This window comes from Scyliorhinus canicula, chromosome 1 (assembly GCF_902713615.1).
Source record: "Scyliorhinus canicula chromosome 1, sScyCan1.1, whole genome shotgun sequence".
NCBI lineage: Eukaryota > Metazoa > Chordata > Chondrichthyes > Carcharhiniformes > Scyliorhinidae > Scyliorhinus > Scyliorhinus canicula.
The window spans coordinates 61,269,458-61,293,931 of record NC_052146.1 but is presented as its reverse complement, the minus strand read 5'-3'; the positions used below and the strand labels follow the sequence as shown (position 1 = coordinate 61,293,931).

At 46.4% G+C, this 24,474-nt stretch overlaps 1 protein-coding gene across 2 annotated transcripts in view; it reads right to left on the bottom strand.

The window, feature by feature from the left end:
- The window catches only part of znrf3 (zinc and ring finger 3), a 288,379-nt gene that overhangs the window by 239,459 nt on the left and 24,446 nt on the right, over positions 1 to 24,474 (bottom strand). The gene's annotated exons all lie outside the window — the stretch shown is intronic.

The window sequence follows — 24,474 nt, the reverse complement described above, 5'->3', positions numbered from 1 at the left end:
CAGCCCTAGCAGAGGTCAGCAGATGAACTGGGAAGGGTATTTGCTAATTGAGGATTGCTAGATCTCACTGAGTGAAACAACTGGCATCCGGGTGATGTTTTGGTCCTGAAGGATGAGAATGGCCAATAAAGAGGTACCAACTTGGGCCATGCGTTATCGACACACTTTGGTGCCTCTAAGCATTAATTCGTATGAAACCGGCTGCTGAAGGGATGGACCTTCTTGCTGACTGGCCGACGTGCATTAGTTGTCATATTAATATTGCAAACCAGCTCAATGGGTAAAGGCACTGCCCACAGTAGAACTGAACCAACCAGACCGGGGAAATCTCTAGTTCAATCCATTAATTGAAGGCTGGAGAAACACTCCAAGTCTTGCACCAATGCCCTGGACTTGGGAAGAGGAGGGAAAATACAGTTATTCCTACTTGCTTTTTAATGGGCCCAGTGGTTCGGTGGCGCAGTGTTTAGCACTGTTACCTCACGGCGTCAAGGTCCCGGGTTCGATCGCGGCCCCGGGTCACTGTCTGTGTGGTGTTTGCACAGTCTCTGCGTGGGTCTCACCCCCATCACCCAAAAAGATGTGCAGGGTAGGTGAATTGACCATGCTAAATTGGCCCTTAATTGGGAAAAAAATGGGTAGTCTAAATTTATTTTTAAAAATAATGAGCCCCGTGGTTAACTAGGTGGGTGGACATTGGGCCAAGATAGATTTAGGTTCAGCTGTGATTGTCCCTCAGGTCATATAGTCTGCCAGAAGTGAACGGTGAATGCTTGCATAAAGAACGGCTCTTCGGAGGAGGTATCAAGAGGATTTGGGGCATCCATGGAACATCACCCCCACGAGTTAGTAGCTGCCAGAATTGAGGAGAACGATTAAAGGGGTGAGGGATGAAGGGGGAATTAATGATATCAAAGGTGAGGTAAGACACTTGCTGGGATATGTTGTAATTGTTTGCTATTGTGTTATCTTTCAGATCAGTGGCAAAGTTCCCCTACCGGCTTAGAAAAGTTCACTTTTAGCCCTGAATATCAGTTGATCTATTCCACCGATCCCTCAGGGAAATTTTAACTCGGAGATCAAAGGAAGGAGAGGCCAAAAGTTCACAAGTTAACTTTGAGTAATGGGTGATTAATACCTGAAGCTTTTAAAGAGTGGAGATTGAATCTGGTCCTATTGGAACAGCACCTCCAACAAAGGCCACCAGTATTCATACAGTAAGGAGTCTTTCATGATACAATAGTGGGATGTTTGGCTTTGTGCAGTTTCTCTGATGCATGGCTACAAGACCTACATTCATCTGTGACCTATGGTATGTAGGCTCTATTTTTGTTGCATTCCTTAGATCAAATCTACATCTTTGGCGTTTGCCACACTGTTGCCATATTGCAACCTGAATGCGTGTGATCTGATAGGAGGGGACCGGCCCTCGTGTTGTGGGATTCCATTCATGTGTGTTCAGTGCAGGAGGCCAGTGAAGACTTGTGCATTCTTGTCAGGGGTCATTACACATGTGCACAAAAGTACATGGAGTATAATATCGAGGGGGCCATCGAACCTTCTGTGTGCTTGACAGCTGAAGTAAAATATTTTCGTTCCGTGTGTGTCTGAACTCTTTAAAAAGTGTGGAGGCAAAGAAAGTGAAAGAGATTGAGAGGTTACTTTTAAGGGTGTAAATATATTTCCTTCCTGGCTGCCGACTGAACTCTGCGTTTCATTTGAAAGTGTGGACAAAAGACTTGCACTTAGAGAACATCACCATGAACTCAGGCCATCCCAGATGCGGAGGATGGCACATTGAGTTTTAACCTCATGTTCTTGGGCATGCTATAGTAATAAGCAATGGTCCCAAAAGAGAAAAAAAAGTTAAAGCACATGCTCTGAATTCCCAAAGTCGGAAAAGGACTGAAGAAAATTAGGTTGAATCACTCAAGAATCAATTGATCTAATGTCCAGCAGTTGTAGGACAATAAGACATAGGAGCAGAATTAGGCCACTCGGCCCATCAAGTCTGCTCCGCCATACAATCATGGCAGATATTTTTCTCATCGCCATTCTCCTGCCTTTTCTCCATAACCCTGATCCCCTTATTAATCAAGAACCTATCTATCTCTGACTTAAAGACACTCAGCGATTTGGCCTCCACAGCCTTCTACAGCAAAGAGTTCCACAGATTCACCACCCTCTGGCTGAAGAAATTCCTCCTCATCTCTGTTTTAAAGGATCGTCCCTTTAGTCTCAGATTGTGCCCTCTGGTTCTAGTTTTTCCTACAAGTGGAAACATCCTCTCCACATCCACTCTATCCAGGCCTCGCAGTATCTTGTAAGTTTCAATAAGATCCCCCTCATCCTTCTGCCAGAGTCCTCAACCGTTCCTCATACGACAAGCTCTTCATTCCAGGGATCATTCTTGTGAACCTCCTCTGGACCCTTTCCAAGGCCAGCACATCCTTCCTTAGATACGGGGCCCAAAACTGCTCACAATACTCCAAATGGGGTCTGACCAGAGCCTTACACAGCAGCTGTGTGGGAGGGGGACAGTGTGGGGTTGGGCTTCATAGAGTTTGAAAGGTGAATATTATTAGAGCGGTAGAGGGGAAGGGTGGTGGCAGGGAGTGGGGTGGGAGTTGGTGCTGCAGGGAGAGAAACACATTCAATTAGTTCCATCATTTCCTTGTCTAGTCTTTTTTTTTAAATTTAGATTAGCCAATTATTTTTTCCAATTAAGGGGCAATTTAGCGTGGCCAATCCACCTACTCTGCACATTTTTGGGTTGTGGGGGCGAAACCCATGCAGACACGGGGAGAATGTGCAAACTCCACACGGACAGTGACCCAGAGCCGGGATCGAACCTGGGACCTCAGCGCCGTGAGGCGGTTGTGCTAACCACTAGGCCACTGTGCTGCCTATTTCCTTGTCTAGTCTAATATAAACTTCCATTTCCAAATTTGGCAGAATATTTGGAGGAGAAACATGTTGCCTCAGTGCAGCCAATTAATATCAACCTCCTAAAAGCTGAAGAAAAATTTTCAGTTCTTTTGTGTTGCACTTGTCCTTGTTCCTAAGTCTAGGGTATTGCTGCCTCATAATTCTGAGGCCAAACTTTCAATTTCTATTTTCCATTAAACAGTAACGTTTCCATACATGATTGGGTATTATGATGTTCGACATATGACCCAAATGAGCCAATACTTGTATATTGGAACTGAGCTTCATCTTGGAAGGTTAATGAATCAACATTTGCAAAACGGTATCAAATAGATTTCCATTTTATTTTATTCCCCCCCCCCCCCCCCCCCCCCCCCCCCGGCCACCCGCACCCCCAACCGCACCCCACCCCCCCCCCCACAAACACTGTTTGGGCTCACAGCACGAACTCCAGTGACATTGAAAAGTTCATTTTGCCGAGTCTTCCATATTCCCACTTTTCCTTGCAACATGGTGCCTTACAGTTTCCTCAACACATGCAACCTAATTGTGGCAAATCCTGCCCATTTGAAGTATGTGTAAAAGTAACAGACCCAAAGAGAGGTTAAAGAGATGACAAGATCACAGCCAAACATTTACTACTCCCTTAGTTGAACTGAAAGGAAATAGTTGTTATTCGAGGATTTCTTTGGCTGTGTCAGAATTAAGTTGAAAGTTCACAGCGCCATATCTACATTGAGGGAATTCACAAGCCACTGTAGGCCCCACATTTGTGGCTCTTATTGCAAAGAACAATTGGGAGTGATGTGTTAATTCCTTGAAGTGCTTATGTCATAACATTATGGAGCTTTGAGCTGGAGCAGTTTACTGTCCAATTCTGACATACAGCAGTCACATTTGATATCAGCAACAGATCTGCATTACGATAAAGCTGGTATCCTCTCCTAAATTTGTCTGTTAAATTAGATATAGAGGGCTTCATTGCCATCAATAAAACTCATTAAAATGTTTTAAGAAGTTTGACTGGGACACCTTTCAACTCTGGCTAATAAACCAGAAAATGCTGGAAAATATCTGAGGGCATGACAGCATCTGTGGAGAGAGGATAGGGCTAACGCTTCAAGTCTGAATGACTTTGTCAAAGTTCATGCTGAGGCTCCACCAGTCACTCAATAGATAAAGACTTGCATTTCTTTTGAAACTTTCACAACCTAAGGAGATCCCAAAGGGCTTTTCAGCAAATTAAGTACTTTGGGAGCACAGTGCAGGAAAGGCTCTGCCCAAAATGATACTGAAACAAAAAGCACCAAATGATCGCAGGGTTGTTGCCTGGTATGCACCATGTCACGGTGCAGTGACTGACATCAGCTCCAGTTGCGAAAGGAAATGGGGGTTCAAAAATGTTCTTTATGGACTTTTAAGGATTCTGCCTCCCCCTAGTAAAAGTGGAGGAGGTGAGACATTAACTTGCTGATTGGCAAGAAAGCAAACAGCTCGCAGCACAGGAGGACACTGACGTACTCTGCCCCCAGCATGGCCTACATGCCAATCCTCAGTCTTTACGCAGCCTGCAGCTTTTAAGGAGCTCACAGAACAGCCCACTAAACCTTTGGCCACCTTGCGACTTTATGAGTTTTTATGTGGGCCAGCACGGTAGCACAGTGGTTAGCACAGTTGCTTCACAGCCCCAGGATCCCAGGTTCGATTCCCGGCTTGGGTCACTGTCTGTGCGGAGTCTGCACATTCTCCCAGTGTCTGCGTGGGTTTCCTCCGGGTGCTCCGGTTTCCTCCAAAGATGTGCAGATTAGGTGGATTGGCCGTGCTAAATTGCCCTGTGTCCAAACAAGGTTAGGTGGGGTTACTGGGTTACGGGTGTGGGCTTTAAGTGGGGTGTTATTTCCAAGGGCCGGCGCAGACTTGATGGGCCGAATGGCCTCCTTCTGCACTGTAAATTCTATGATTACAAAAGTAATTTGAATTGAATGCCTGCACAATATGCTTGCATACTGACACCGGACCTCAGTTACCAGTCTTCAGGGAGCAATGCACCACAACCCATTGAGTTTCCAACCCAAATCCATGCTGAGCTCCAGACAAGTTTTTGCAGTGGTTGAACTTTACCTATTAGTATTGACCTTTACCTGACCCGTAGCCACTTGCCCACAGAGTGTGGTCACATTTCAGGCCGTCTACCACAGAGTCTTGAGACAGAGAGGGAAAAATAATAGAGGGAACAACAACAGTTGAAGAGCTTTTATAAGTTAGGTCCATAAGGATTGGAATTAATTTGTCCATAATAAATGGAATTTAAAGTGTATTCCATGAGTTCCCAACAATTGATCTTGTATCCATCCAATTGATGAAGCACAAATTGCATTTATTAGCTTTACCACCCTGCTATCTAAATCTCTGTGTGAGGAACACTGGTTTGTTGTTCCTTTCGGGTCAGACAGGGGTTAATGGTGGGCTGTATTTAAAGGAACACTGTCTTCATGAAAGAGTGTTTGGCAAACACTTTGTTTTGGGGGCAGGGAGAAGTGCTGTGCATTATGGTGTGACCAATATTTCTTTTCCACAACAGACAATGCCCCCTTTAAAAAAAATAAGAAAGTCACACGCACTTGAGTTCAACGTTTGGTGACCTCGAGGAGGGGGCCACTGCAGCGGCATATTTTGAATTGTAATGGAAAATCTCAGGGAAAGCTTTACCTGCCCTGGTACCTCTGATCCTGTTCAAATGCCGATAGTTACATTGTAAAACCCGAGAACAATGGTGCCTCTTTGAAATGTGACGACAGGTGTGTGCTGTTTCCTCATAGCTATAAACGCCAAGAAGTGTTGGGAGAGCAGCCTTTATCACAGTGAACTTTCCAGCTGTCACCTGGGCAACTGAAATTACTTTGATCTTCTGCCTAAAACACTGATTCTGGAGCAGGAAGTTTGACTGCTCTGGGGGGCTGTGGGGGAGAGCACCTTCTGCTTGGAACACCTTTCCAGTGAAACACCTTGCCCGTGAAACACCTGCAGTCATGATCTGCCAGAAATTCTCAACCTTGAATCTTCAATAGAACATTTTCCAAGCAAATAATAGCTTGGCAGCCATTTTGAGGTGAGCTTTAAACAAGAATGAGTGCACACACATAAATCTTGGTTATTAAATATTCTGCACATAATGTCTCCAATTTACATGCACATAATAATATTTTATTGTCACAAGTATGAAGTTACTGTTAAAAGCCTCTAGTCGCCACATTCTGGCACCTGTTCGGGTAAGCTGGTACGGGAATTAAACCCGCACTGCTGGCCTTGCTCTGTCTAGCCCACTGAGCTAAAACAGCTCATTGAGGAGTTATGGTAAGCTCTGTATTTTAACGTCTCACTCCAGGTCACTCCATGTAGGCTACAATGGGACAGAAGTTGGGTTGTTCCCTGTGGTGAGCAGTTAGGAACCAGACTTTACTAGCCAGCACAATATGGAGTAAGAACCTGGAAGTATGGAACATTGTTAAGCCACGAATGAACTCGTTTTTTGCTGAGGAACCCAGGTACTCAGGTTAAAGATGATAGCAAGCGTGGGTTTCAAAAGCCTGTCTGTTGACTGCAGTGGCATGGGGGTGGTGCAGGAGACTGGAGAATCGGGGATGGGAGCAGAAGTAAAGAGGAGACACATATGTGCTTCTTTCTCTGGAGGCTTTGCTCTCATCCATAGGCCATTGTCTCCTGGTTAATGTAGGTTGTTGTTGACCTTTGGCTCTTTATAAGACTTGTGGTAGGTGGGAGCCAACTGTAGACTGCCAATATAAAAATGTGCCCTTGGTGTGAGCCACATCAAGTGACTTAGTTCAGTTTACAGCTAATTAGCCCTAGCATTACATTACATACTTAGTCAGGTACAAGCCACAGTGTGGTAGCAGTCCTGTTTCAGTGAAGAATGTGTCTCGATCAATGATTTGCAAATACAGCAACATCCGCTCCTGTATCGCCTCGCATTGGCACAGGTATACGTTTCGAACCAGGGACCAAAAATCCCTCCTGAAAAGGGACAGCACGGTGGCACAGTGGTTAGCACTGCTGCCTCACAGCACCAGGGACCTGGGTCAATTCCAGCCTTGGGTCACCTTCTGTGTGGAGTTTGCACATTCTCCCTGTGTCGGCGGGGGTGCTCAATTTTCCTCCCACTGTCCAAAGGTGTGCAGGTTAGGTGGATTGGCTATGCTAAATTGCCTTTAGTGTCCAAACCTGTGTAGGTTAAGTGGAGTTATGGGGGTAGAGTTGGGGTGTGGCTTGGTAGGGTGATCTTTCAGAGGGTAGGTACAGCCTGGGTGGGCTGAATGGCCTCCTTCTGCACTGTACGGATTCTATGATGCTATAGCAGTTGGAGAAGAAACACCATGACCAAAGTTATCGGTAGCCTGCTAATCATTTAACGATATCCCAGATAACCTGGAATTATTTCCACAGGTGGAGAACTTGGAGTTAGATTTAGAAGTACCCATAAATAAAGTAATTCAAAGTGTGGTAGTGGCTTTACCTTTGCACAATGCTTCACCTGTTTAATATAAGGGGGAGGGGAGTCTCTTTGAAATGCGGATTGTTTTTTTGTAAAAGGGACTTTACTTGGGCTGTTTGTTCTTATAGATGTGGAACAATGTCTATTTCTCTGAATTCCAAGGTGTTTAATTAAAATTATCCTTTAATTCAAACTTCTTTTTCCACTCTGGCACAGTATATTTCTTAAACCACGTGCTTTTTAGAAATCGACTGCACAAGCGCAAGCTCTGGAGAAAGAGCAGGTAAGTTTTACACCCCCTTAATGACAAATCCATAAGATCTGAAGGCAGAGGAGCAGAAGTAGGCCATTCAGCCCATTGAGCCTGCTCTGCGATGCAAAGAGATCATGGCTGATCTGATAATCTTCAACTCCCCTTTCCCGCCTTATCCCCACAACCCTCGAATCCTAATGGAAAATCTGTCTGTCTCAGCCTTGAACATACTTAACAGCCCAGTCTCTTCAGCCCTCTGCGGTAAAGAATTCCACAGATTCACTACCTGTAGAGAGAAGGAAATTCCCTTTCCCTGTCATCCCTGTGCTGGCTGACCAACGTTGTCCTTCAGTCAGACATGCCTTGCTTTTAAATGCTAAACCTAGTTTCCAAATCCCTCCATGTTTTCACCCCTCCCTATCTCTAAAACCTCCTCCAGCCCAATAACGTTTTTCCAGATCTCTTTGCACTTCTCCTTCCGGCCTCCAGTGTATTGCCGATTTAAATTGTTCCAATAATGGTGGTCATGCTTCCATTTTCTCGGCTACGAGCTGTGGAATTCCCTTCCTAAACCTTTCCAACTTTCTCTTCCATTAAGACATTCTTTAAAATCTACCTATTTGACTAAACTATGGCCACCTGTCTTAATATCCCCTTATTATGGCTCAGTGTCAAATTTGTCTCTGATAATGTTCCCGTGAAGCGTCTTAGGATGTTTTCAAAAGTTGTTACGTAAATGAAATTGTTGTTGATTATTTCAATTTGTTGGTTGGTTCCTGAACACCAGTGGCAAAACTTTTTTAAAAATCATTGCAAACATTCTAACTTCCCCAGTTAGTGAGTCGTCTGCACAGGTCGACTATCCATAGAATGTCTACAGTGCAGAAGGAGGCCATTCAGTCCATCTTGTCTGTACCAACCCTCTGGAAGAGGCCCCTACCTCGACCCACTTCGCCGCATTATCCCCATAACCCCAACTAACCGACACATCTTTGGACACTAAGGGGCAATTTTAGCATCGCCAATTAACTTAACCTGCACATCTTTGGACGGTGGGAGGAAACCGGAGCAGGCACGGGGAGAATGTGCAAACTTCACACAGGCAGTCACCCAAGGCTGGAGTTGCACCCAGGTCCCTGGATCTGTGAGGCAGCAATGCTAACAACTGTTCTTCAGTCGGCTGGGTAGACTACAGAATCACAGAATGCTGAAGGAGGCCATTCGGCCCTTGGAAAGAGCACCCTACCCAAGCCCACACCTCCACCCTCCCCATAACCCAGTAACCCCACCCAAGACTAAATGCATAACGTGGGCCTGAGTTAAGAAAAGCGGTGGCACATGACATCAGGCACAGCCAGTGGCAGCCATTCCTATCTTTTGCCTTTGATGTCAACGTGCCCCTGGCACCACGGGGGAAAGGGCAAGTGGGGATAGGGAGGGCACAAAAGGCAAACACTTCCTGGCAGCTGTCGTCTACATTACCACACCATTGACATATAAAATGTGCCAGTGACAGTGCCTGCAGCATTGGTATAAAGTGACGAGGTGCACTGGGAATCTACACATGATTATCCTGTGGTTCTCTTTATTCTGTTCTGTGGCAGGGACAAACCGATGCTCCTTCTAAAATCAATTTAGAATGAGGCGCATGTATGAGTTATGTAGACGGCTTCTGAAGGAATTTTCGAAGAGAGGTTCTATTCAACGCTGTAGTGTAAATGGTACAATAAACACATGCATTAAAAAAAGCCTGTTAGCAGACATCCTGGCAAACAATGATCCAATTTGAATGTCACCACAAACACCTTCAGGTTGGCGCTCGGATACTGCGGAAGAGTGACACACCCAGGATTACTCCTTTGTGACTAAACTAAAGCAGTAAAGTGAGATTACACAGGGGTGAGTGTGTAGGAATACATCTCCCGTCACAATGAAGAGTTCTAGCTTAAGGGGCATATTTTAGATGAAATTGCATCTTGTGCATGGAACAGACATGATGCTGTCTCGCCATTTTCCAGTCAGGGTAAAAAAAAACAATAGAGTAATAACCTGTTCTACCAGACAGTGCTGCCACGGATTAAGTATGCCATTTTCATGACTGAGCATACAGGCGCCGTGGCTCGTCTCTTGTCTTGGGAGCCCGAATATTGAGTTTAAGTCCCACTCCAGATATTTGTCCTTGTACAGTAGCGCAGGAGTGTGGCAATGGCAGAGGTACCATTTTACAGGCGGCACGTTAGACCCAAAGCCCCTCCTGCCCCCTCGGCTGGAGATAGAAGATCCCTTTCCACCATTTCAAACAGCAGGGTAGTCTTCCCTACTGCCCTGACCCAGTCCTTATTCCTCAACTGACATCGCTAAAAGACATTAACTGGCCATTGCAGTTCGTGGGTACTTGCTGTGTACAAACTTGCTGCCTTCAACAGTCACTACACTTTAGTAGTTTATTAGCTGTGGAGCACTTTGGGATCTCCTGAGGTTGTGAAAGGGCTACAGAAATGCAATCTTTCATTGCTCATTCAAGGATTTCAGTCAGGTACAACAGGAAAGTAAAAATTGTGTATTACACACCATTCGGGAACAGCATTGTCAGGGGTTAACGCCCGGTCCTAGGGGCAGCGAAGGCAGTAAGAGTCAGGAGAAAGCACAGGGAAGGGAAATATCGAGGATCAGTAAAAAAACAGCCGTGAAAAAAGCAGCTGAAAGTCCGTCGGGGAGTGGAAAGTTCACCGCGGGGTCGGTAAAGAAAATGGAGGCTGGAGCACCGGGGAAGCCGCATTGCTTACGGCTGAAGAAATAACTAAAGCGATGGCCGTGGAATTCGAAAGGAAGTTCACAAAACCATGGAGGCAATGAGGAAGGAGATGGGGGCGGTTTTGAAAACGCTGGTGGAGGAGGCGATTACCCCGGTGAGGACGGCGGTGGCGAGCGAAGTGGCGGAGGTGCGGGAGCAAGGCGAGGCGCTGAAGGAAGTGGAAGAGACATTATTGCAGCACGGTGATCAACTTACCTCGACGGGGAAAGAGATGCGGAAGGTGATAGAGATCAACAAGGTTCTGCGAGGAAAAATGGAAGACCTGGAAAATAGATCCAGACGACAGACTTTGAGGATTGTGGGGCTGCCCGAAGGAGTGGAAGGACCGAGGCCGACTGAGTATTTTGCCACGATGTTGGCGAAGCTATTGGGGGAGGGGGAGGATCCCTCCCGATATGAGCTGGATTGGGCTCATCGGTCGTGGAGGCCTGTACCAAAGGCGAGTGAGCCACCAAGAGTAGTGACTCTGTGCTTCCGTAGGTACAGTGTAAAGGACAAGGTCCTATGCTTGGCTAAGCAGAAGTGGGTGGTGCAGTGGGCTGGAGCTGGTATACGTGTATACCAGGACTTTTACGGTGGAGCTGGCGAGGAGGCGGGCTTCTTTCAACCGGGTGAAGAGGGCACTGTACATTAGCAAGGTGCAGTGCAGCATTGTATATCCAGCGAAGCTGAGGGTAACCTACAAGTTCAAGGACATTTATTTTGGGACGGCGGAAGCAGCGGAGGAGTTTGCGAAGGCAGAAGGACTGTGACAGAATTGAGAAATGGTCATGTACCGATGTAGCCTCATGACTGTATTTTTTATTTCTTGTTGCACTACGTGCTGGTGTATGGGTTACAGGAGCTAATGTTGTATATATTTGGACAAGGGAAGAAATGGGACTTTCAGTCGTAATGAGGGTTCTTTGGGGTGTGGGTGTGTATGCGGGGTTTGTGTGGTAAAGGGGACTTCTGGTTTTCCTGGAGCCGGGCAAGGGGAAAGAGACCCAGGCAGGGCCCTCCACGTTGGCCGGTTTAAGCCGGCCAGTGAACGGGAGTGAGGTGGGGAAAGGGGCTGCGGACATCGGAGCCTGGCAGAACAGGGTCCGATGAGTCTAGCTGGGGTGGAAATTGGGGGGAAGGAACCGAATTTGGGGGGAGGAGTTTTACAAGAGGAAGTGGAGGGGAGGAGTTGGGGAGGGGGGGGGTGGTTTACAACACTTGGGTGTCATTTACAGTACTCTTTCAGAGGTTGGATGGCATTGAGTGTTGGGGGGGAGGGGGGACTCTACAGGTTAATGGTGACCATGGGCGAATCCGGACTCCTTTTTCTTTTTCTCCTTTGTTTTTATTTGCACCGCGGGAGGGTTTGTTTTATTTGATGCTTATATTGACAGGTGGGCCATTGTTTGGGGTGGTGGGAGGATGGGATCGTTGTTGATATTAAGGGGATTGACTTTGTATCTGTTATCGTTTACTACTTGTTGGGGGGGGGGGGGTGTAAATTTTGAAGAAAATGTGAAACCGGAGAATAAAAATATATTTTTTTAAAAATTGTGTATTGCACTGCTGTTAGTGTGAAAGCCAGCAGTGTAATTAAATCCCTACATTTTGTCCTTATGGACTTGGTATGGCATCTGGAGAATTATTTTCCCCAATGATATTCTATGAGCTAGTTTCTTGCTTTTCAATACTTTACATAGAGAGCAATGAAAATGTTCAACTTGCTGCCCTACGGAGCAGTTTAAGCAGACAGTACTGCCATGTTTTTTGGGGTGACTTTATGTACAATAATAATAATCTTTATTAGTGTCACAAGTAGGCTTACAATAACACTGCAATGAAGTTACTGTGAAAAGTCCCTAGTTGCCACATTCCGGCATCGGGTCGGAGAATCGCCGGGGGGGCGGCGTGAATCCTGCCCCCGCCGGCTGCCGTATTTTCCAGCGCCGGGGTTTTGGCGGGGCCGGGAATCGTGCCGCGCCTGTCAGCGGCCGCTGGCAGCGGACCCCTGACGATTCTCCGGCCCACGATGGGACGAGTGGCTGCCCGTTTTCGGCAGGTCCCGCCGGTGTAAATCACAACAGGTCTTTACCGGCGGGACCTGGCTCCACGGGCGGCCTGCAGAGTCCTCGGGGGAGGGGGGGGGGGGGGATCTGGCTCCGGGAGGTGTCCCCACAGTGGCCTGGCCCACAATCGAGGCCCACCGATCCGTGGGCGGGCCTGTGCCGTGGGGCACTCTTTCCCTCTGCACTGGCCGCTGTCAACCTCCGCCATGGCCGGTGCAGAGTAGAACCCCCCTGCACATGCACTGAGATGACGCCAGCACACACTGGCGCTCTCACGCATGCGCCAACTCGCGCCGGCCGGTGGGGGCCCTTCCGCGCCAGCTGACGCGGCGCCAGTAACTCCGGCGCCGGCCTGGCCCCTGAAGGTGCAGAGGATTCCTCGGCGCCAGAGTGGCCCGCCCCGCCGGTTCGCGGAGAATCCTGCCCTACGTCTTTCGGGACTTGTGGGAGGAAACCGGAGCACCTGGTAGAAACCCACTCAGCCACAGGGAGAACATGCAAACTCTGCAGGGACAGTGACCCAATCCAGGAATCATACCTGGGACCCTGGAACTGTGAAGCAACAGTGCTACTGTGCCGCCTTACATGAGGGATATGGGAATTGAGGGAAGTAAGGGCAAGCTGGGAAAGAGGGAAAGGAGCCTTGAGTCTCTATAAATACTGGCGAAGACCAGTTGAGCTTGAAAGGCCTGCTTTGTGCTGTTGATTCTACGCTATGTCTCAGAAGTCAAGGTTCCTTGCCTGTACTTCATATAAATTACTTTAACCTGATGTGATCTTCATGAACATGTATTTTCATGGGGTATTGGCATCCAGAAATGCACATTCTTTATATCATGAAGTGCAGATAACGGAGGGAAAGGTAAGCCGGAAGTCCCAGTCCCCTTTCTCTCACACTAGCGCCCAGAAGTCAGTTGTCCCATGGCGGAGGCTGCTCACCATTGATCGCCGAAAGGATTTTTCAGTCCAGCCGAAGTCAATGTTAAATTGCTTGCCTCCCCCGTCCTGCCACCAGGATTTCGCGGCGGGGGTCGACTTTGGTGTGGCCAGACGATTCAGCCGGTGGGAATGGCTGGAAATTATGCCCGGATGTTCACCTCTGTCTACATTCTTCACAGTGCAGAAGCATCTTACTGTGAGTGCAAATTACTACTTGTTACAGGTCTGTCTCTGGGACTGGAAACAATTTGATGCAGATCGCATAAGCCTATAGGTACAGTGTTAAAATCGTTTTATTACTGATATGATGAGTTCGTCTCAATTCCCAAAAATAAAAGGCTGATTATACTTTTCCAGGAGGTTAAAATTGACACAATACTAGTTTTACTTGGGAGTCCAAGAGACTGGAGTGTGAATGGGATTACCAACCCTGCAGGATTGACCTGGACTCTCCAGGAAACTGCCGTGTGCAAACCTGGGGAAATAAAACTATTGGTACATTTTTTAAAAACATTGCTTTTTAAAATCATTTTCTTTGAAATTTCTCTTCAGATATTGAAAACGGGGAAAGAACAGGCTCTTTGGCCAACAGTCAGGCATCATCCAACCTGTTCAGAGTCTTTTTTGCTTCCCAATTGACTTCGGAAGGCAGTAGGTATGTCACAAGGGTAAATGACGAATGGCTGGAGCATGGATAAGGTGATGTGATGACTTTTCCACAAAAACATTTGGCATCCTTAAGTGTGAAGCAGCTCCCAGTGGTCATTTTACCCAAGTGACGCAGTTAGTTTATGATTCTACCCCCAGACAAGAGCATTGCTGAAGCTGTGGAAACAACAACATGTGGCGGTGGCTCTCAGGATCGAACGATAAACAAGTTCTGGTGCAAAAAGCAGCTTTTGTGCGGCCCTCAAGCTACCACCATTAACACAGTGGCCAAATCCAAGTAATAATAATAAAACTCTCCCCCTCACCATGTAGCAACAGGCTCAATGCACAGTTCCAACCTAGTACACTGAACCAAGACAAACCTGCCAGGTTCTGGATTAGTGTGCTATAGGGCAGAATTTCTCACAAACCATGGCATGTTTTGAGGTGACGGAGGCGGCCCGCCAATAGCAGATAGCGGGATTTTCCTGCCCGCTACTGTGAACACTGTTTGCAAGCTCTGCCATTGGGGAACCGGGGGGGGGGGGACTGGTCTGCAAATTCCAAACTCGTTTCAATTAGGCACCTTATAGCCAAGAGATGCTGAAGGCTTTTGTTCTGCCACTTGGGCTTGGATCTCTGCTGTGTTATTTTCTGATTTATTCTTATTGCATCCATTTGCTAGAATACTGACTACACCCAAAGGTTCTTCAGTGACTGTTGAAACACTTTGGGCCAACCCCAGGTTGTCGATGGTGCTGGATAAATGCAGGTCTTTCTTTAATTTACAGGCGGGATTTGATATATTTGACCTATAAAATTCTAGCGTAAAATAAGGTGTGGTCCCAAAAGGCACCTCCAAAGCAGCCAAGCAATTAAATACCAGTTCTGGATCTTCGAACCCAGGCTATACCCAAAATGAAAAGAAAATGTTCCAACGCATTGAAATGACACAGCGCACAGAATATGGTATTATTTATGCAAATGAGTTCAGGGAGTCAGCAGGAATTTGAAAAAATACATTTACAGTCTTGTGCAAGGCTAGTTACGTTCCACAGGCCATCTGTGACTAACTGGCGGGATCCAGACTTCAGCAATCGTTGCACTGAGCAAGAACTTTGTTTGAAGTACTTTCAAAGAAAACGTTTCTGTAAAGCCTTGCCCAAAGCCAAATGCAAGAGATTTCCAATTTGAGATTAGTGCAGCACTGGCAAAGGGTCAACTTTCCCGCCAGCACAGACTGCAAATCATTTCTCTGTTTGACATCAGTGCAACTTGCATTTCAAAGAGGGAGGGTGCAAAATATCTTCAAAACATCTCTGCAAAAGCAAGTTGCGAAGCGTTACTATTCATATTAACCCTGTAGAACGCTTCACACCTTAACTAGCCACTGCACCTCCTCTGTACCCTAAATGAGTATTGCACCTCCCCTCTCGAGATCTCTTTTGAAGCTCTTCACCCACTCAGAAGCATTGCACTCCCCTCCAAGTCCCCTCAGAAGAATTGTGTCCATTTGATATTCACAGTGAAACACTACACTCTTTGGAAATACTGTTCACACTTCTCCATGTATGTGTGGGGTATAGTGTGATAATGTCAAACATTAGGATAAGTAGTGAAATGCGTCAGTGTCAGATCAGCACAATCAATGCATCTTCATTTTGTCCAATCGGCAGTTTTATTTTTTCTGATAAATTTAACATTAAAGCGCCTAATGATAGTTCCAAGTATCAGCAAGTCTCATGTGAACCACGCTCTGTGCTCAGACCAACCCTGGTCCCATTCCCAATGGGAGACCATGAGCTTCAAACTATTTAATTTTGATCACAGCTGAGTGCAACTTTGTGCAAAAGACAAGGTCATGCAAAACACACAAATTGTGGGGTCCACCAGTGAAAATCAAATGATGACATCTGCGTATCTGTACGTCCAGTCTTGTTTCGTCTCATAGAAATTACAGTGCAAACGGAGGCCATTCGGGCCATTGAGTTTGGATCAGGCCTGGGAAAGAGCAGCCGACTTAAACCCACACCTCGACCCTATCCCAGTAACCTCACCTAACCTTTTTGGATAACTAAGGGCAATTTAGCATGGCCAATCCACCTAACCTGCACGCCTTTGGACAATGGGAGGAAACCGGAGCACCCAGAGGAAACCCACGCAAACACGGGGAGAACGTGCACATTCCGGCACATGTTCGGGTACACAGAGGGAGAATTCAGAATGTCCAATTCACCTAGCAGCACGTCTTTCGGGACCTGTGGGAGGAAACAGGAGCTCCCGGAAGAAACCAACGCAGACACAGGGAGAAGGTCCAAACTCCGCTCGGACAGAGACAGTGACCCAAGCCAGGAATCAAACCTGGGATCCTGGAGCTGTGATGCAACGGTGCTAACCACTGTGCCACTACTGTCTCAGAGCCATGCTGTCTGGACGTACACGGCAACTAAAGCAGTCCTGCCTGTGTTAATTCCCAGCCCTTTTATGAGAACAAGGCACATATTGGAGGTGATTTCATTCAGAACAGAATTTGTGAAAGCGGGCGAGGTCATGCTGATTCAACAACAACATCTCTCATTTATAGAGTGTTCTGATGTAGAAAATGGATGAGGGGTGACCAAGTGGGTTTTCAGGAGGGCCTTAAAGATGGCAAGGAAGGCAAAGGGATTTTGGCAGGGAATTTCAACAAGTGGGACCGGGGCTGGATGATGTCATTTGTGGGGGACAGGGGAGGGGGTTTTTCTGTACCATTCTTGGTAGTCAGTGCAATTCATCTAAAACAGAACTTGGGTTTCTCATCAGCTGGTCTGCACTGATGCAACGCCCTCCTTCCCAAGGTTGAAAGGAGCTCAGTATTCAGAATCTCAACCATATCCTCCCCAAGGGCTCCTGCAGTAGGCAAACGGTTTGCATAAGCCATCTGAAAAGGTCAAGCGAGGTTAGGGAATTGTTCAGTGGAGTTTTTGTCATGTTAACGGCATGCGCTTTCGAATGGAGAATACCAGATTACAAGGCAGTAATCTAATCAAGGGGTTCTGATGATGTCACCTCCAGACCAAGAGTAAAACTCAGGATGTTCAAAACATAATCCAACCACGGAGATTGGATAATAAACACTATAGAATATATGCATGAATCAACAAATATTTTAATATATATATTTTAAATTCAAAATTTTAGAAGAGAGGTTATTTTGTTTCAAAATCTTTCTTGGGCCTCATGCATCTCACATGGGGAACCCGATATTCCCTCCCCAAACCGATCTTTATTATCAGGGATGGTTAGAGGCTGTACAAACCTCCTGAGGCCCTCCTCACCATCCAATTAGGGACTGTCCACAAAGAACATCAAAACAAACACATGCATTTATTTAGCATTTTATTACATCTCTAAGCATGTCCCACTCACAAAAAATGACTTTAAAATGCAGTCGCTGGTGTTTACTACGCACACACAGCAGCCATTTTGTGCAAAACAAGATCCACAGGTATCCAACGAGATGAATCCATTTTTGGTGGTTTTGACTGTTGGTTAGAATAGGAGAACTCTCCGCTCACCTTTGAATACTGCTACAGGATCCTTGACATTCCCCCTCAACAGCCAAACCCTCGGATACGCCTTCTGATGTCCCACCCAGACAGTGCAGCATTCCTCTCAGTGCTCAGGCATTGCTGGACTTGGAGGCAAAAGTAAATCAGCGAGCGGATAGGCAATGAGCGAAAATACTTGGTTTGCATCAGAGTGCGGGGCTTCCATTTTACATGACCCTGGTCAGTGCTGGATTCCACCAACAACTCCGCACCACTCCCATTCAACCCCCTCCAGTGACCCAAAATGCACCAGCACTCCACATTTACCTGCACAGAATGCAACAGGTCAACAGGTCTCAGCATGGGCTGGCACCAAATACAGTCCCAGAACTTGTGTTCATATGTGGCTGCTGGTGATGGTTGGCTCAGTGCAGGTGGACAAAGTGCTGGGTATTGGGAGACATTGACGTTTGGCCACCCCATAAAACCCAAAGCAAGGGATGAGCGAAGGGGCCTTGTATCCACAGGGTTGGCAATTGTGGAAATCTGCACATTGGTACATTTAACTTGACATGAAGACAAACTGTTGGCAATGTATTAACCCTGTCTGTTCTGCAGTCTTTGCCGGATATATGCTCCCGGACTCAATGACAAGACAGCACTCTGAAGGTTTTTTTTATCATAGAATTTACAGTGCAGAAGGAGGCCACTCGGCCCATCGAGTCTGCACCGGCTCTTGGAAAGAGCACCCTACCCGAGGTCAACACCTCCACCTTATCCCCATAACCCAGTAACCCCACCCAACACTAAGGGCAATTTTGGATCTAAGGGCAATTTATCATGGCCAATCCACCCAACCTGAACATATTTGGACTGTGGGAGAAAACCGGAGCACCCGGAGGAAACCCACGCACACACGGGGAGGATGTGCAGACTCCGCACAGACAGTGACCCAAGCCGGGAATCGAACCTGGGACCCTGGAGCTGTGAAGCAATTGTGCTATCCACAATGCTACCGTGCTGCCCTTAAAACTAGTTAAAACTAATATGGCGAGAACAAGAAAATGTCATTTCAGCATTTTATGATTAATCACAATGATTAGTGTCACTTTAAGCATGGTTCAGCCTTTGTGTCCATATGCATTTTTAATAAGCCCCAACAGGCTGGAACCTATCATAAACAAGCTTTTGAGCTTAATAGGCTATCCTGTGAAAACAGCTTTTAATAAATAAACTGCTTAATGGGCTCTGAAATGACTGCATTTATCATTACTAAGGAGGTGGTGATGTATCCATACTTGTGTGTGATAATACAGGCACATTAGTAGCTATTATGTTGTATTTGGTGAGGTCAGCACCATCAGCTTATACAGTAGTGCACTGGGGTTTGGGATACTGCAGCAAGTAAACATGCATTTTTTTAATTTCCTGGATTTTTCTGGAAACGTAAACTTGACAAGCTAACTGCAAAGTTGGCAATGGATGTTTCATAAACTGGCGATCCCATCACCTTATAAATTAATTCCTGGGAGCAGGGTATTTCTGGCAAGGCTGGCATTTGTTGCTGAGGCTTAGCTGCCCAGGGAATAGTGACTTTTTCTTCTTGAATCCATGGAGTAGGTTTCAGCACAATATTGTTAGCCAGTGAGTTCCAGGATTTTGACCCAACCAGTGGCGATGGAGCAACAGCGATACATGTCAGAGTCAGGATAGTGTGAGACGCAGAAGAAAGGGAAAGGTTGGGAGCCGGTGTTCCCCATCACATGCTGCCCCTTGTCCTTCGCAGGTTTGCGATGAAATAGGGCCAAAAGTAGTAGTTCTCAGCACTAAAACCGTGGGGTTTCAGTGGCCTCGGCAACATTTTAAAGCAGTTACTCAGTGATGTCCCTCTTAATAAGCATCAGGAGAAAGCTCTTCTTTCTATGTGATTAGCAGCGAGGCAAAGAAATAGAATTCTTGGAAATGGAGAGATTTCAGGCCCCAACATCCCCCGATACCATCACTCAAACTCACAGTGCCCTCTTTCACCTCCGGATGAACCCCTCCTCTGCCTCCCAAAGGCGAACTTGACCTTCTCCGAATGCAGAACTTCTGCCAGGTCAATCACCCACACCCCCCGCCTTCGACGGCTCTGAGTCTGGCCAGCCCAACAAGATCTGTCTCTGGGCTATCAGGAAGGCAAAGGCCAATACATCAGCCTCTCTCCCCACCCGTACTCCCGGATCTTCCGACACACCAAATATCACCACCCCCCCGGACTCGGGGCCACCCCTACTCCCAGAATCTCACACATGACATCAGAGAACCTGTGCCAGAACCGCCTCAGCCTCAGATATGCCCAGAACATGTGATTCGCGGGCCGCCCCACACACCGTCCACACCTATCTTCCACCCTCACAGGAAAACAACTCATCCTCATAAACCTCTTCAGTTATACAACAACGTTTGAACAGCGCCTTTAAAGGACAGACTGTTCCATACTGACCAGATCTCCTGGGTATCATTGTGTGAGTTGCAAGTTATGATATTTCATAACAATACATTATGGGTAACGACATGCCATGGGGAAAGTATTACAGAACGTGTGCATGACACTCAGTAGATGTGCGTGCCATCTGCAAAACTTTGGTTCATTAATCATTTGGCTGCTTTTTTTGTGGCTAATGAATGCACAGAAGCTTTCTTGCCAGATAGAACAATATTGAACCACACTGCTGTTATTGATAACTTCAGATTTACAAGCCAAAAAATTAGAGGGTTTTACATAATGCGTTCATCTGGTACTTTCCAACATATTCGAATTCTGCAGCTTTTCAAGAAGCTTTTTCTTCTCACTCTTACAGGATGGAGTTCAAACAATGAGATTGTCCCTTGTAAGTTTCCAAGCCAGACTGTTACCATTCCACGCAATCAATATCCCAGCCTGATTGTCATTTCAGGCTTAGATCAGAGATATGGAGTCTTGGTCCATTAGTCAGTTGGCCTAACACTGGTTAGGCCACAACTGGAGTACTGTGTGCCGTTTTGGTGAGCACACTACAGAAAAGATCTGATTGCACTGGAAAGGGTGCAGAGGAGATTCACCAGGATCTTGCCTGGGCTGGAACCTTTCAGCCATGAACAGAAGTTGGGTAGGCTGGGGTTGTTTTCCTTGGAGCAGAGAAGGCCGAGGGGGGACCTGATTGAGGTATACAAAATTATGAGGGATATAGGGTAGATACATGTGCCACAGTGGATAGCACTGCTGCCTCACAGCACCAGGCACCCCGGTTCAATTCTGACCTTGGGTGATGTCTGTGTGGAGTTTGCATGTTCTCCCCGTATCTGCGTGGGTTTCCTCCAAGTGCTCTGGTTTCCTCCCAAGTCCCACAAGATGTGCAGCTTAGGTGGATTGGCCATGCTAAATTGCCCCTTAGTGTCCAGGGATGTATAGGTTATGTTAATTGGAATATAGCATGGATGTAGGCTTAGGTGGAATGCTCGGTGCAGACTCCATGAGCGAATTGGCCTCCTTCTGTACTTTAGGGATTCTATGATTCTACATGTAACAAACGCATCAAAGTAATGGTAAATAGCATTGAAACCTTTCAACATGGTATGGTGCTACCTAAATGCATTGGAGCGAGGAGACATGTATAAATATACACACAGACTGTAGACTGTTGTGTATAAATCCATCTTTAAAGTCTCAAAATGTCATTCCAAAAATGGAGCTCCACTTTTATGCCCAGTATAAAATGTGAACTGCCGGTGTTTTGTATATGGTCACCATTTTGAAATGTGAAAAAAAATCTTCCTTTCCATCCATTGAACTGGATATTCTGCATTTGTAAAAAATGATCTGTTCTGTTCACAGGTTGTGGGTTAATGACATTATATGATGACAAAACCCACTAAACATCAAAAAGGGCAGCACACACATTTTCACACATTTATGATGCACGCATCCAACTACGGACGTTAGACATCTCCCCCGCCCCGGTCTAATTTGGGCATTATTTCTTCACAGGCCCTTCCTGATCTCAACACAGTTGAGCTGCATTCTTTGCACAGACCATGAGATCACCTATTCCACACTTGATCAACCACCACCTCACTGCATCCTCATCCATCTGACCATCATCATAGAGACGCATAAACTATCTGGCAGAGAACATGCTTTTCGGCGTGGTTTTACGTTTGATAATTACCATCGGCTTTAATTTCATTCTGTCGGTCATGCAGGCTCATACCACTGTGAAATTTATCTTCTCATGTCCTGCAGTTTTCACTCGTACAGTTTCTGAACCCCTCCACTCCACAGTTCGGTTGCTGGGCACATCCATGTTGCCGATGTGAACCAATGACTACTCATGTTTCTGTCACTTACTGTCTGTTGGCGAACAGCTGGAAACTGGTCATTTTGTCATTCAGGTCTTTTGATCATCTCAGAGGGTCCATAGTCTTTTGCCACAACACTGGACAATTTTGTTACACAGAAGTGGCTATACAAATTAGTTGTTGCTTTGAAATTTGCATTCAAGCTTTGATTTTGCCCACGTATGTGCATTTCTGGAGATAATAATAATAATATTCAAGCATTCAAGCATGGGTAATTTTCAAGCACCCATTCCAATACATCCTTCTCAAGATTAGGTCAGTGGCAGGTCCCTCTTCCCCTCTTCTAATGTCACATTTAGTATGGGCACCTTTCTTCTGCAGAGCAATCCTCCTCCTTCTCCTTCTCCCCACCTCCAGTCTGCAGCAGTTATTTGGTGAGTGAGCCAATTTTTAGCTGTTTTGAGAGTTTTAGCTTGAAATCAGTTTTGTACTTATTTTGCTGGAGAACCCATTTCTGTTCATTGGCCTGCTCCATGTGAGTATCTTTTAAATTCCCGTGCATCTTCTTGGCAACACAGCCCAAATTACCTACTTGATTGAACCGTGCTGAATTACAAGACGACTAAAAATTGGGACTGTCCATGCAATACTGAGGTGAACATTTGAGGCCATCTCCTAAGGCAAGTAAGTAAATGGAGTTTGGTCATAAGTCAGGGCAAGTTATACCCTGTGATCTAAGATTATATATAATTTTATGTATATATATATACTCTTCCTTTGTAACCTCCTCCAACCCTACAGACCTCCATATCTCTTCAGTCTGCCAACTCTGGCCTCTTGTGCAGCCCTGATTTCTTCACTTCACCACTGATGATTGTGCCTTCAACTACCTGGGCCTTAAACTCTCAAATCCCTTCCCTAAAACTTACTGCTCCTCTCTCTTCCCTGAAGTCGCTTCTTAAAAATGTTCTTCATTGAACAGGTTTTCAGCACCTGCTCTAGAGCGCGATTCAGCGATCTCGTGGGTGAATTGTGCGAGAATCCCAAATCTGGCTCCACTACGGGCCGATCCAGGTCTGAATATCCAAATGTGCAGCCGGACGCCGGATTCACCCGGCATTCGGGATTCAACGGCTGTGTCTGGTAGACCTCGCCATGACACCGTTTAATACTGGTCCACACAAATGTGGGCCAGGCATAATGACACCTGGGGAGGTCTCTCAGGACATTGGAGCCACCGCCGTGGCCAGGGACTGGGCAGGGTGATACCCTGACACTCCCCTGGCACCAGGGCACCAACCTGACAGTGCCACCCAGGTACCCTAATAGTACCACGCTGACACTGCCAGGGTGCCAGGCTGGCATTGCCAGAGTGCCCAGGTGCCAGGTTTGCACTGGGGGGGGGGGGGGGGGGGGGGGCCTTTCCACTTGTCGGGGATGTTCCTGGTGGCCTCTCCAATGTTGAGGGGCAATAAAGCAGGTGGATGGGCCTGAGGTGTGGGGGCGGGGAGGGGTGGGGGTGGGGGTTAAATAGGGGCAGCCTGTCACATTGGCGGCCGGATCAGTGAACACCCTTTTCTGCTGATGGGCCTTGAAATGCAGCCTCTGTTGAGAGAAACTCGCAGAGGCTGAAAAAAACCAGCAAAGTGCCGTTGGATGATGGGATGTATCTCGGCGCTGCAGCCACCGAGAAACACCCCACTAAATGTGCCCGACAGCGGACTTGTTCGTAACCTCTCTTTAGGCAACTCAAGTGTCAAATTTCTTGAAGCATCTTGTGCCTTTGATTACTTTAAAGTCGCTGTACAAAAAAACAAACACCTCCATGTCAAGTGTGGCCAAGCCTGGCAGCATGATTAATTTCTGCCAATTGAAATGTTTACTCTGGTACATTTTAAAATCTGCTTGAAATCATTTCCATTAGATTATTGATTTGAAAACATAGAAAAGCTACATTTTTGCACTGGGACCAAGGTATTGGACAAATAAGAATTGTCTATGTATGATAATTCTTACCCTTTTGTATCAATTACATTTATGAATATATGTGACAATGCATTAGGTGGGCCTGTTGCATTGCAAAACTCACGATACATGCAGTTTCTAGGAGCTGAAAGCTCATTTAATAAAAAACAATGCAATTATTATCTGTGACTTACCACTGATGGCTCAGTGAGTAAATACACCAGTTTGTAAGTGGACCAATGTACCTGGACTTCCCCTCCTCATCGCTACACAGTGACCCCTGTTGAAAAGTGTATCCTTGCCTATTTTGTGAAGCGCCTCATTTTGAAAGGATGTCACAAAAACCCCTGTTGTTGGCTGTATGCACAGGCATTTTATGAAGAACACATTGGACTTGGATATGGATTCTATGTTGGTTTGTTCCCTAGAATTGAACAGCCCATCTATTATTATCGATTCTAAGATGGTCCACACATGGCCAATGTCAGCAGCATTAAGATGTGTCCTGGACTCAAGCT